Below are 14,139 nucleotides of genomic sequence, written 5' to 3' on the forward strand. Positions count from 1 at the left end.
AATTTGGGGGCTTAGTATTCATTATACAGAATATACCATGGGTTATACAGTGTGCTACATGTGGTATTACAGTTTAACTTTGACAGAAAACATCTAGTAATTTCTGCTTAATATTTTGTTGCTGGGTGCTTTCATGCTGAATACAAATTAAGGAAATTTTCTGTGGATTCTCTATAAAATGTGAGAGCACTTACTTTTTTTTTTTTTCTGAGTGTACTGTCAATTTCTATTGCATGATTATATCTTTAATTAAATCCAGGATCAGACACATAAACTTAATTAATAAAAATATATAAAAAAATCAGATGCTTCTTCACCTAAATCCCAAAACAATACAATCTGTAGCTCTTCTTTAAAGTAAATTAGTGTTTCTTGAGTGACATCTTTTGAAGTCTTTCACACTGACTTGCCTTAGCTTCCCTTCACCTCAACAGATGTATATTTAGCCACAAGTGAAGGTCTTCTCATAGCAATACAAATCTCAGTGAGGAGGCATATGAGTGAAGGAGCTTCAGGACTCAAATAGATGGAAGTGTTATTAGTACTCTTCTTGCTACTATTGTTATTACTATTTCTACAACTATTCTGTATAAAGTTGGTTTTGGTTTTTTTATTTATTTTTTTAAAAGCTAGACAAGCATGTAAGAGCTAAAATTCCTTATAAAGGTTGTGCTGCAACAGCCATGAGACAGAAAATGCAATAATTTCTTCTTTTTTTCTGAACAATGGCACAACATGACCATGAATGAAAAATGTTTTAAGTCTGCCAAATGAGATTTAGAAAATGTTACCATGCCACACCAGGATTTCTGTAAATCATTTTGAAGTCTGAATCAAGTTGAGGAGGAAGTGGATGTGATGCAGTCTTGCATACATGTGTTTTAGCAAAAATTCTGCTCATGTCTATCTGAACTCCTGTATTGCCACTCCATGTTGCTGGACAACACTGGTCATAGTAACACATCACCATACAGCCATGCAAGCAGGGGAGGTAGATTTGTAGCACTATGTAAAGTCCACTACACAGCAGTCAGTCCATAGATGACACCCTTAAGTCAGCTCATAGCACTAGGAGGGTAGCCTGGCTCACTTAATGCGGTCAACCCACACTTGTCCCCAATTCCTTCATTTTGTTTCTCACCAGAAATTGGATACTAAGAGCATTCACATTCCTCCTCCTGATGGAGTTCCTGACAGAGCTACCCAAGGTAGCTGTAAATTAAGCCAACTTTCAGACCAGAAACATTATGGTCACTTGGTGGGGTGTCCCTGAAGCTCATCACCCTGTTTAAGAGGCAGTGCTGATTACCTGGGATTGCCATATTAATAAAATGACAGTTCTTTCAGGTCCAAGAAGGTATCTTCTCACTTAACTGTTTATCTCCTTCTCTGCTACTCCACAAACACATGTTCAGATTAAGGTTATTTAGGGCATCAGGCATAGCCAATATTCTGTTCTCTCCTTAGCAGAAATTAAAGCATCCAGGACATTTTACTGACTGAAACAGTGTGTCTCAAAAGAGCGACAACAGCTGAAACAGTGAGAAAGAGGAAGGCAGGGGTTGAGAATATGAGCTTTTACTTCTATGCCTAAATTGTCAAGTTAATACCTATGTATTACTGTGGATCTGTTCCTTCATGTGTGATCTCCCTGGTCCCTGTTCTTAACCTCTGTCATAGTTGTGCTGGAAAAACTCTTCCCCGAAAACCCTCGTCCATAATTTTTTTTATGTCACATTTATAATCTACCTATCATAGGGTATTTTCATAATTTAGAATTCATAGAAAGATTGAATATATTTTTATGCTGTGTCTAAAGCTCTATGTTTAACGTAAAACCATCAGTTCAATAAATCTGTTAAAATCAGCAATTGACACCATTGCTGCATCAAAAAAATAAAACTATCCCACTCTAAATGATATTCAGACTAAATGATCCTTTTCCTGTTTCAGAGCAGGAATTCAAACCTTATTTGTTCAGGATGTCAAATTGCTGGCAAAGAATACTTGGCTTGGCACGCTCTAAATCCTGTACTTAAATTGAATCTGATACCTTTTGAATGAAAACACTGCCAATTTTTAAGGCATACACAACTGGGATAAGAGACACTAATGGCGTATTACTTAAGGGTGTCACTAATCACAGAAGAAAAGCAAAGCCAGTCAAATTATTTTAAAGTGCTACAGACTGATCTGAGACATTAGGACATTAGGACTGGTTTGGACATGAGGATCTCAGAGTATGGCCACTGTGTAATATCCAGGCATTTATCATGCAGTATAAATGGCTCAAAGCCATACCTTTATCTCCCTCTTCTTGTGGTTCAGTCTTGTTCAATGCCAGGATTCTCTAGGAGCTGCAATAAACTCTCTACTCTTGCTGCTTCCCAATTTAGACATTAACATAAGCAAAAATTATCCAAACAACCTGTGCATGTGCACATACACATACACACTTATTGCTGCACCAAGAACATTTACAGTCATATCCTCAAGTGCTCAAAAAGATGTCAGCTAACATTTTTTTAAGCAAAACATGGAAAAAATACTTAACTTCAAACTTTTGCACTGCCAATACTCTGCATAAGAACTGCATAAGTCCTTTAAAAATCTGTCAACTTGAGTTTTCTGCACAGCCAATGGAAAGAAAAAAGGAATTTTCTGGTGCTGGTTTTCCAATCTCTACTAGATGTCTGTTTGAGGATGAGATTAACTGCAGCCCAGAAGTACCTATTTCCATTGCTTACCAAGGACACGTAGAGGGTGGATGAGGTGAATCCCACTATAAATTTCATGCACTGCAGACATTTATAACTGATAAAATTAATCCCAGCTTTAATGTCTCAGTCCTATGACAGCAGTAAGAAACGGCAATATGGAGGAATGTTTTTTCTCATCTGTCTTTACTTGCTTACTTTTCCAAGTGCTGCTCCTACCTGCATCTCTAGCCATGCCTCCTACTCCACAAGCACATACTTGTCCTAAGGTAAGATTCCTACCTTTAATGATACTAAATGGCTCATATACTTCCATTCCCAGCTCCCTCCCACCTTCGAGGTCTACTTCATTCTCTTTCACAAGGGCTTTCATTTCTGTACCCCTCTTTGTTGTACTTTGCTACCAAATCCTTGATATTGGGCAGTTTTATAAAGAATTTATTTTTTCCTTGTGAACATTAAACTATCTCAGCTACAATAACTTTTGCAGCTTCTCTTAATGTAGCATGAAGTAAATTAATGTAAAGAGAGCCATGGCTAGGTCTATGCATCACTTCAGATGCTGAATAGGCCTTGTGCTGGCTCTGCAAAGTGAAGTTCACCCTTTGGGAGGGATTTCTCTCAAGTCAGAAGAGAACAGAAGGAAACTCTGTTCTCCCTCTCCATCAAACTATATTCCCCTTATAAACAAACTTTGAATGTGAGACGCTCTGTATTGCCAGGGCTTTCAATTTTATCACAAGCCCAAACACAGTGGATTTTTTTCCCCCCTGTTAAATCCCAGCTCCTGGAGTCATATGAATACCAAAGGAATTTCAGTTGTCTTATAAAAAGATTGCATTTCTGGCCCACACAGGCACAGAGGAAACCCTGCAAATGTGACCCCATTGCACCCTAAACACTCAAAACCAGAAGGCAAATAAAAAGAAGCCAAGTACATTCAGTTGCATGATTTTCAGGCCAATCTCATGATTATTTCAAGCCCAATTCAAGATTTTTGGATGGTTTGGGTTGGCAGCACTATAGACTTCATTATAGTTTCAAAGACTATAAAAAGAAAAAAAAGTTTCCAAGCTGTATAATTATCAAAATGATGGAGAGTCTGAAACACAGCAGAAATGACAGGAACACTTGGGCCAGCATTTTCAAATGGGGCCTGATAGAATATGCTTCAGCTATTTCACTGCCACATCCAGACACAGTGGACCTGATTAGCCTAAATATAGCTCTCACTGGAAATCAATTGGCTTAGGCAGGAGTTCAGTGACACAGGTCTTGTTCTTCACAACTGCCAGGGGTGAATTTCACCCTGAGAAAGTCAAACAAGAGGAGGGAAGGATTGCTGACCTTACTCAAACTGTGTCTTGAGAAAGCAATTTGTAAAATGCAAGGACAGAGATTTATGCAAAAACATGTGGAAGTGATTTATGAATTCTATTGAAGGTTTCTGGTATTAAAGCCTGGAAATAAGTGCTACTTCTTTATTTTGGTTGTCAGAAGGGTTGTATTGTGATGTTTCATATTTAAACAGGCATCCTGACTTCCTAAATGCCATTGTCCTTTTTCTCTCCTTTTCTGTTTTCCTGCATTTCCTTGATTTTTCTTCCTGGTAGCCTAAGATTTGGTTAAAAGGCTAGCTTCAGAAACTGCTTATTCTGTATGTTTGGTGAGAGTTTTCACTCTTTCCTTATGTTCAGCGCTGTATCATTCTCCAAGAAGTCTCACTGATTTAACAGGCACCTCCTAATGCCAGTGTGGGCATAATATGGAAGAAGAAAATGAGCGTGAAACACAGGCAAAAAGAGCCAGGAGGTAATTTACGGATGTGATAGGACAAACAAAAGCTTGTAATCTTTCCATGGGTTTTTCCATGGTGACTTATTCCTTCTTTCATTTAAGTTAGTGGGAAAAGTCCTATTAATTTCAGCAGTGGTAGACAATGTTTCATGAAGCCTATAGCCATAATTATGATATTACATTCCTACATAATATATATAATATTCCTATATAATACAATAGTTTCCTAACTATAATAGCATTCTTTTGCCTTAAAATGTAACTCTTACTTCAATAGGACTAATTCTACACTAAAGACCAAATTTGCCAAGGTTTTCATGTGCACTCTAAACTTTAAGCACACAGGCAAGCCCACTGGATTTACATTAAAGAGACTCACCAACCAGTCAGCCCTGGTTGTCACTAAATCGGCACCTCTTTTGATTATTCAAAATAAGGATAAGTGCAGGTAATAATCCCTCAGCCTCATCAGCTCTGCTGCTGTACAACACCAGAAAGTACAACCCACAGCAAAATCATTCTTGGTGGCAACAGCAAGTGAGTAGTTTGTCTATCACCAGTGAGGAAAAAAAATTGAAAGATGTGGGAGTTCCTGACTTTCCAAGGCCAAAGATTTAACATCAGTTATTAATACTGCCTACAGAGGAAAGTCTCTTCACTTATTTATTTATTTGAGGGAAAGGAGGAGGGGGTGAGGGGCTCCTTCAGAAAACCTGCAGGCAGGAGGCCCCACATGGTGGGGGGAGAGAGGGTTATTTCACTTACAGGCGTCCTGGTAGCTATTCTACCTCCTTGAAACATTTTCCTGACAATCTTCAAAAGCAAAGTCCCAATTTGCATTTTTAATACTGAAATGTAATACGCTGTTACCGGGAGACACCCCTGAGTGTTATTACTTATCACTGGGCCATTATAAACAATCATGAAAGATTACAGTTGATCTGCCCGGCCAGATGCATTCTTGAAAACCCAGAAAGAGGGTTAAATGGGAACTAACATATGTAAAAGATTCACAATGCTATATTTCAAATAAGAAACATGTCAGGAGTGGGGAAAAAAAAAAAAAAAAAAAGAAAAAAAAAAGCCAAAGAGCATAGTGGTTAAAGAAAAACTGAAAGAAAAACACATAATTGCTTTTAGTCTGTCATTTCCCCCCACAGAGTAGTAAATAAGAGCTTTGATACATAAAAGCCGTTATCAAACAGTAACAAATTAGTTCTTTGCCATCTGTGATCCACACAAGGGGGGGTGACAGTTATAGGCAAGATTTTAAAATATGAAATCAACTATTTATGAACTGGTTTCAGAGTCTTGCTGTCTACTTTGCCTTTTAAAATGTGGCCACAAGAAAGAGATGGGGTTTTCAAAGCTAACAAAAAACAGCACTTGTGGTTCCACTCTTTAAATGACGCTAATTGCTGGCTGACATTTGTAAACAAGATGTTTCCTTTCCTACCACTGTGTACTATAGCTCAGCATCACTTTCAAGAACAATATCTAATTTGAAAAAAATAAAATAAAATAATGACTCTGACCTTACTAAATCTTATTACTTTGAGCTCCTTCATGTTACACGATTGGCCCATTATTTCATGCTGGATCTACTGCTTCAGACATGTCACAGCTTAGATGGAATTGCTTTTTTGCTTGCTTGCTTGCTTGCTTGCTGGCACACCACACTTTCTTGCTTTCTTATAGCCTTCTTTTCTTTCTCTCTCTTTGTTTTTGTATTTTGGTTTTTTTGGTGGTTTTTTTTTTTTAATATTTCGCTTTCTTTTGCACCTCCTTTTGGAACTCCATAGGTGAACAGTTATTTCAGCTCCTGATTTTAACATGAGAAGCACTGAGTTCTCCATGATGGACAAATTACTATATACTAACTGACAAGTAACCCTAAGTTAATTTAGGAGAAGGAAAAAACAACTCAAAACCACTCATTCTTTACTGATTCATCTAGCATTTGTTCATTTGCTTCATCCCTCTGTGCAGAAGGGTGTTGTTTTGGAGTGAAAGCAATTAAATCTCAGATTGACGGTGGTAGTTTTTTTCTGCTTGGGAAGTGAGCACATTTGAAAAATGAGTTTGAATTGATCCAGGGGTTTTTCCATCTCTTCAGTGGAAGAAACAAAACAGAATGAAAAGGAGACTCCATTACTTAGAAACTGCTGAGAATTACTATTATTATTTTTCAAAAACAATGTTTTTTCTTGCAGTTTGGGGCAGTATGAAAAGAAAAAAAAATGTGTTAACGTTCTGTGGATTGTCGTATTTCATGGGACAATCCAATGCCTTTGCAATATGTCATTTTTAGTTTCAGTGAAATACAATGGACATTTCAGCAGAAATACAAAAGTGAAAAAGGATTGACCATTTATTCCCACAATCCCACACCCATTGACTACATAATCAAGAGCTCTTTCATTTAGATTAAGAGGCTTTGACTGAAAACAGTATATTTCCCTGTTGTCATCAATATCTTCCAAGACAATAAAGTATGTTCATGTGGTAAATCGAAAGGAGTATACAAAGAGACAAATGTAGATGCATCTGTTTAAGTCCTTGAACAGCGGAAGAAGTACACCAGCCTTGAATGCCCTCGGGTTATCTGATAATTGAATTATGTGAATTATATGAAGTTGAATTTCTCACTAAGATTTTGTCATCTGCAGTGGCATTTTTCTGGCCAAATGTAAGCATCTATAATGGCACAATATATGTAAGAGCTGGTTGTCTAAACCCTGTGGAAGCACTTTTATCATACAGCAGTGTAAGATGTACCAGTGAATCTGTGACTGGGACACAGATTGGCAGACAAAGGGCAAATTAGTGGAAAGAGATAGATGCTTCTACCATTATCTACTGCAAACAAAAATAGGTACTAAAAAGAGTAAATAAATTGTCCTCTGTTCTCTTTTCATTAGAAGAGGAGCATGGTTGAGTCCTCAAGTGTAAAAGTGGATGTACAGCACTCAGTGAAATTAATCCTAAGCCTACAGTCTTCAACTGGCATTAGACGGAGTCTAACTGTCCTCAGTCTATAGCAGTAATGGCCAAGAAATTTCACTTCCAGCATTTTTAAAATTTAAATTTGAGGAATTACTTTAATTAATTGCACAATCACTTCACTGGGTTCTGAAAAATGTTCAACCCACATTGTTATGATCCAAGTCTCGGTAGCAGCAGTAGTACAGTAACATCACTATTAAAATATAAAACTTTGAAATCCATTCTGACAACTACATTTTGCTATCATGACATAATTCATCTAAGAGATCATTCTGTTTCTGAGACCATACCTTAACATTTTGCTAGCAAGGTGTAATTTAAATTCACTGCATACCTTGTTGGGATACTTATGACTCAAAACCAAAAATATTGGGTAGGCTGAGATCTCAGCTGGAAGCAATTTATACTGGTGATTTCAGTGCTCCTGGTATCTATAGTGATGCTTCTGAATAGAATATAGTGTGGCATATTCTTGCCTCATTTTTTTTAAAAAACAGGTTTTTAACTTTTCCTCCACTTTCAAGAGTTACCTTGGATTTCTCTAGTAACTCAAGTACAACTCACTTATTCCTGCACTACTATTCATTCTCCATTTCTACAATACTTGACTGTGGCTCTAGTGAGGCAGTAATGATTTTTGCTGGCTTCCAGCTGTTCTTGTTTGGTCTCAGGTGGCCTGGCTACCAGCCTGGACAGCAGTTTTCTACGTCTGTCATAACATTTCTGTTTCTTTTGCCTTTCAGCTGGATTTTGAAATCTGGTATTTGCTTCAGTTCAACAAGCAATTAACATCTGTTCAGGAGTAGGAAGTCTCAGTTCATTTCTTGTATTCACCAATGCAAAGGAGAAATTTTCATCTCTGCACTCAGTTATTTGAATGTATGTAAATGAATAGTAGTATTCAGTAGGACAAAGCCAGCAAAAAGCTTAAACTTGTGCCTAACCAGCACAAGAATAACTGCAGTATCTTCAACATTTTTTGTTATTTTCCTGCTTTAAAATCCCTTTGCTTTTAAGAAAAGTGAATACTTGCAGCTTCTCATACAGAGCAGTTTTCATTTTTTCATATTTTCATTTTGCCAGTAACTAAAGCTTTTTTAGAGAAAGATATGGCAGTAGTTAAGCACCTTGTTCAATACTATTTGTCTTGGTGTCTCAATAGTTTCAAAAGAATTGGAGGAGTAAAACCAGACCGGAGTTAGTCCCTTAGGTATTCTGGCCTATTATCATTATGTTGATGTATATTGTATGTCTTCCATACTTCTATATCATACTTTCATTTGAATTGCTATCATTATAAATATTATGCTAGTTTTGAAATTGTACACAGAAATTTTAATACGTTTCTGAATGAAAGAAAACCTTTTAAAAAATATTGATTCTGTCACTACCTTTTTGGAGTGTTTTGTTATTTATTTTTTTGTTTGTTTGTTTTTTTCAGAAATAAAGATGCATCTTTATTTGACAAATTTATTTAGCCAGAACAAAGCAAAGAAACCACGAGTCATCAGAAGCCCTTTGTCCATAGCAGGTTGTAAATTAAGTCTCTTCAGGTGTCAGAAGTATTAACCTTTGATTCTCCACTGTGACCATGGGATCCTTGGATGAAAACAGAAAAATCAATCATTTTATTAATATGGATTTCCTTGGAAAGGACTTAAGCCACAGCCTTTTTATTCTGGCATATAATGTGTAGCTGATATATCTGGAAGTCTCTAGAAGCCCCTTTGCTTATATAGGCTGCTCTATACAGAGAGACAGAACTGAAAACCAATTTTCAGGAGCACAAATTGATGCTTCATCAAGCGCTTTAAGATTTAATCAGGGTGCCAAGCTGAAGCACGATCATCACTGATGAGAACATACTGAAACTCCTTAATTAATCTGTTATCTGAACCACATGCAGATTGTTATCTGTGAATACGTGATCTGATACAATAACTAAATATATCTTCAAAGAAGCAAGGAATGTCCTAAAAAGTTTTAAAGTAAGCAATCACAGTAAGGAATATGTAATCGCAGTAGTCTTATGTCAGTGATAGTGATGGATTACCAAGTTATTGCTGATATAGGCAATCACTTTCATCACTGCAAAGGTACAAAACTGAACTGGTTTAATCCAGTGTTAAAAGTACTCTCAGGTACCTAAGTAGTCCCTAAGGTGATCCTGTTTGAAACTTCATTGTGTTTCTCCCCTCCACAAATTTACTTACCTGGCATGCAGACCCAAGAGTCCTGAGGAAAGACCTTTTCTGTAAAGGCTTTGAGTACCTCATCCTTTTGCCTGCCTATTGCATGAGGTTGCCTGCACTCTTACTGTTCATTAGCAGCTCTGCAGTCACCCTGGTGTTTCCTTCATTGATATGAAACCTTGTAGAAGCCATTCATACCGACCTCTGCATCTTTCACCAGTTTCCACTTAGACAAGGTCTGACCTTCCTAACTGTCCCAGAGTGCTTCGATGATGCTATATTTCTCCTTGGTTGCCCATCCCTGCTCCCACTTTCCATATCTTCTTTTCTGCTTTTGAATTCACTTTAAGTGCTTGATTCAAACTGGTCTCTTATTCTACATCAGGATAGATTGTTCATGTGTTTTGAGGAAGCTGTATGTAGGTCAAGCTTTAACTTGTTCCTTTGCCCTTCAAGGCACATAGGATCCCACCGAACTTCAGAGATCAGTTATTTCATTTTATAACTTAATCTGTTCGATATGTGAGGTTTAGCAGCTTGGTATCCAAAATTTCTTCAGCCAGTTAACTTACAGCCTGTTCTGAGATATCTGGCATGTTTTCAGGATAAATAAATGAGCTGCATAGACATCTCAATAGGGAGTTGTTTTTTTCCTTAGTTTTCATCATCTAGAGTAAGTTTTCTGTGTGTCATTATTGCTTTAAAATTCTGACAATTTTGAAGCTTTTCTGTGTGGATTTTATATTTGTCATTCTTACATTAAAAAAGTAGAGGACTCTCTTCTGTGCTGCCGAGAGAACCTGCATATGTTTATTAATTCCTCACCATTTAGCATTTCACATGGCAATCGAGAATTAGAAGTTGAATTCCATGTAAAAGGAAAGGCAAAATATTTTAAACAAACTTCAGCTGCCTTATGAACTATTTGGACACATGAGTTTTTCTCCCTCTACACACATGGATAGAAGTTAACCATACGCAGTCATCAGAATCTTATTTCCAGCTTAACAATCTTTCCAACTAGTTAAGTGCATCCTTCTTTAAGTATCTCTGGAGTCTCTTAGAAAGTTCTCACCCTTTCAGTTGGTGAACTCTGGATTCAGGATTTATTATACATTCACCAAATACTCCTTTTCTCCTTCAGATACACTTTTTCTGTCAAGGGAACTATCTTGTCAATAATCCTTTTGTGTGCTTTTGGCAAACCACCTGTTTAGCTATGAGATGCTTTATTTCAGCTAGTCTCTGAGAAACAAACACTAATACTTTCAAATCAAAATGCTAAAAATGTAGTAAGAGTTACAGTCATTTGATTTGAATAGGATCTGGAGATGCATAAAAATGCTGAGCCATGTAGGTAATTTTCACATAAGTATTTAAAGAAGGTACTTATATCTTTTGCACTGTACTTTTTGCAATGCTTTACTGTTTTTTGCTATAAGGAAGACAAATACCACAATGTGAAAAACAGCTGATGTTTATGATTGCTCCCTTTCTTTGAAAAAGTTATTTGTTTCTGTCTTAGAAAAAATATGCTGTAAAGATCCAAAACAGAATGGATTTTTATTCATTACATGACACCAATATAGAATTGTCCCATAAATAGATGTCTTTGTTGACTGTAAGGGGGTAATTCTGAAGTGTTCATGTTTGGGTTCAGTTCAAAAGAGTACTAGTCAGCTTGGATGCTTACCTGAACGCTCTTTTGTTTGAAAATGTAACTGGAAATCTTAAAAGAATCTAAATACTTCCTGCTCTAAAACAAGACTGAAATATCTTTACCACTGTCTTTGTTGTGGTATTTTGGTTCTTAGGTTTCTAGTCTCAGACAGAAACCAGAAGTGGAGAAGCTTGTAAAAAAGTAGAGGAATGGAAAAAAGTTTAACCAAACATTTCAGAACACTCAAAAATGTATGACTGTTTGGAGGTCTGAGGTACACAGTTTAGTGTAGTAACCATTTATCTCTATAAATAATATTAAAAGCTATTCTATTTCAGAGATTTATAAGCCTCTGTGCAGTGTATTATATTATATTTTAAATGTAAATGTATTTGTATATAATTTTAAGTTATATGTAAGAGTGGGGTGCATTATATGTAAATTATATTTATTTCTATTATGTTTTCAATCAGTGTTATATTTGCTACATGAAATGGTGTGGATCACCAAAATATTATTTCACCAGCAACATCCACAGTTACTGTTAGAAAAGAAGACAGAAGAAACATGATGAGAGAACAATATGACTCCAGAAAGGTTTCTAGCTGCCTAGAAGTAAACTTGCTGTATGATGGCAAATTACTGTAGATTTTGGAGCCTGTGCCTTGTCTTTATTCAGTGGACAATGAGCCTGTGTTCCTAGTTCTATCAGACTAACCTAGGAGCACTTGTCTGAGATACGGAGAAAGTGTTAAACAAATAGCTGAAGAAAACAGCAAGTGTAAGGTTTACTGAAACATTGCTCTTTGCTCATAATAAGTTTAGAATGACGTTTACCCAGAAACACACATATTAAGCAATGTTGTGACTTTAGACAAAAAAATTCCCTGGTCTCCAAATAACATATACCCATACATATATAAACACGTGCTTAAGACATTAACATCTATAATAAAAGAAAATAAACTGTAATTGAATTATGTATTAACTAACATAGCAAGCAAGCTCAGCATTTGTGTCCTCTGATGTTTCACAAAGATTGACTCCTCTCTCTACAGAGTTATGTTGTCACTCACCATCCCTTACCATTGTGAAAACAGGATTTTTGACATACTAACAGATTAAATAGTTTATTTTAAAACTACTGGCTTAATTAAAGGAAATATTCATAATCTCCATACTGAAGTGAAATAAATTGTAAGAAATTATAACTCATTCATACATATATTGCCAAATGGCCCCGGGTAAAAGTCCAGTCTTAAAAGCTCAGTAGTGTCAATTTGTTCAGCTTCCCCAAATCTCATATGTCTGATGTTTATCAGCTATTAGTAAATTTAATACTTAGGTCCTTGCAAAGACTTTCTGAGCTTTTGTCACATCAAGGTCCCCTTGGACCAAATTAAACTCTTTGTTTTAATTGTTTACTTATTGTTTTGTCTTTGAAATCAATGAACCAAATACTCAGTTCTTCACCTATGCTGTCTGTAATGTAGTATAACAGGAGACCACTGCAAGCTGATGAAATAGCTGGCATGGTCAGCACAGTCCGTTTGGTCTAGGAAGAGAAGCAGTCTTAGTCTTCTGCAGATTGGTCTTAGTGAGCTGCTGAACAGGGCAAAGCATGAAAAACTATTGCTACTCATTGCTTCCTAACAAATCCTGTCTTTTTGCTCTAAGTGCCCTAGTATTTAAGAGGCTCTGTAGGAGCTGAAAAATCCCTGGAGAAAATGGCCAGGGAAGAGATGTCAGGAAGAATGGCAATTTATTTTAACACCTCAAAACTAAATGATGGAAGCAAAGGAAAGAATGGTGCCAAGTACATAACATGGGGGAACAAGGAAAGGAAAGAGAAAGGAGGAAGTGTTTTTCTTAGAAAGTGCTCTTTGCCTGAAAATTGCTCTCCTTTCATGGCCACACTGGTTCCTCCCAGCCTGTTTCGCTGTTGAGGAGACACAGGAATTTAGAGAGAGTGGTACACTGACATTACAGCATTGTTTGTATATATATACATATATATATATATATATATATGTATATATAAAAGCAAACTTTACCAATACCCCTGTCCTGTGTGCCTTTGGAGGTTCCATGTATGCTTTAACAGAAGTTCACTGTGATGGATCGGGATGAGCAAGACTTCCATGACAAATATAGACATGGCTCCCCAGGCTGTAGGACCATGCTCACCAGGACTTGCTTTGCAGCTCTGCCTGCCTGTCTTCCATGTGAGGGCTCTGGTCAGAACTCTCTTCCCTGTTTTTCAGTCACACTCAGGACAAAGTGATAAAAGGAAATATGCAAAAACTGAAACAAAGGAAGTGCCGTCTGAATACGAGGCAACACTATTTTATTGTGGGGGTGACTGCAACTGGAACAGGTTGTTCAGAGAGGTTGTGGAACTTTTATGCCTGGAAATACTAAAAAGCTGTAGTGACATGGTCCTGTAAGACCAAATGACCTCCAGAAGTCCCTTCCATCCTCAGCCATTCTTTGATAATGTGTGTGAGATGGTCCTTCCTTGGGGCTCCTTGCAACAGAGAGTAAGGTACAGGCTTGACACACACCAGACCCTAGAATTAGGAAGTCCTGAGAAGTCATTTCAGTTCAGACCATTATCCTCCAAGCATTTTCACAGGGACAGCTGAAGCCCATTTCTGTCATTAACAAAACTCTAATGACTAGGATTTTTTCCCCTATGCTCTTTGATGAAAGGTCAAGTTGTAGGGTGGTTGGTGTAGTGAAGAAGGTATTCTTTAGCCTAGCAAGG

The sequence above is a fragment of the Apus apus genome, chromosome 3, assembly GCF_020740795.1.
Source record: "Apus apus isolate bApuApu2 chromosome 3, bApuApu2.pri.cur, whole genome shotgun sequence".
Classification (NCBI taxonomy): Eukaryota; Metazoa; Chordata; class Aves; order Apodiformes; family Apodidae; genus Apus; species Apus apus.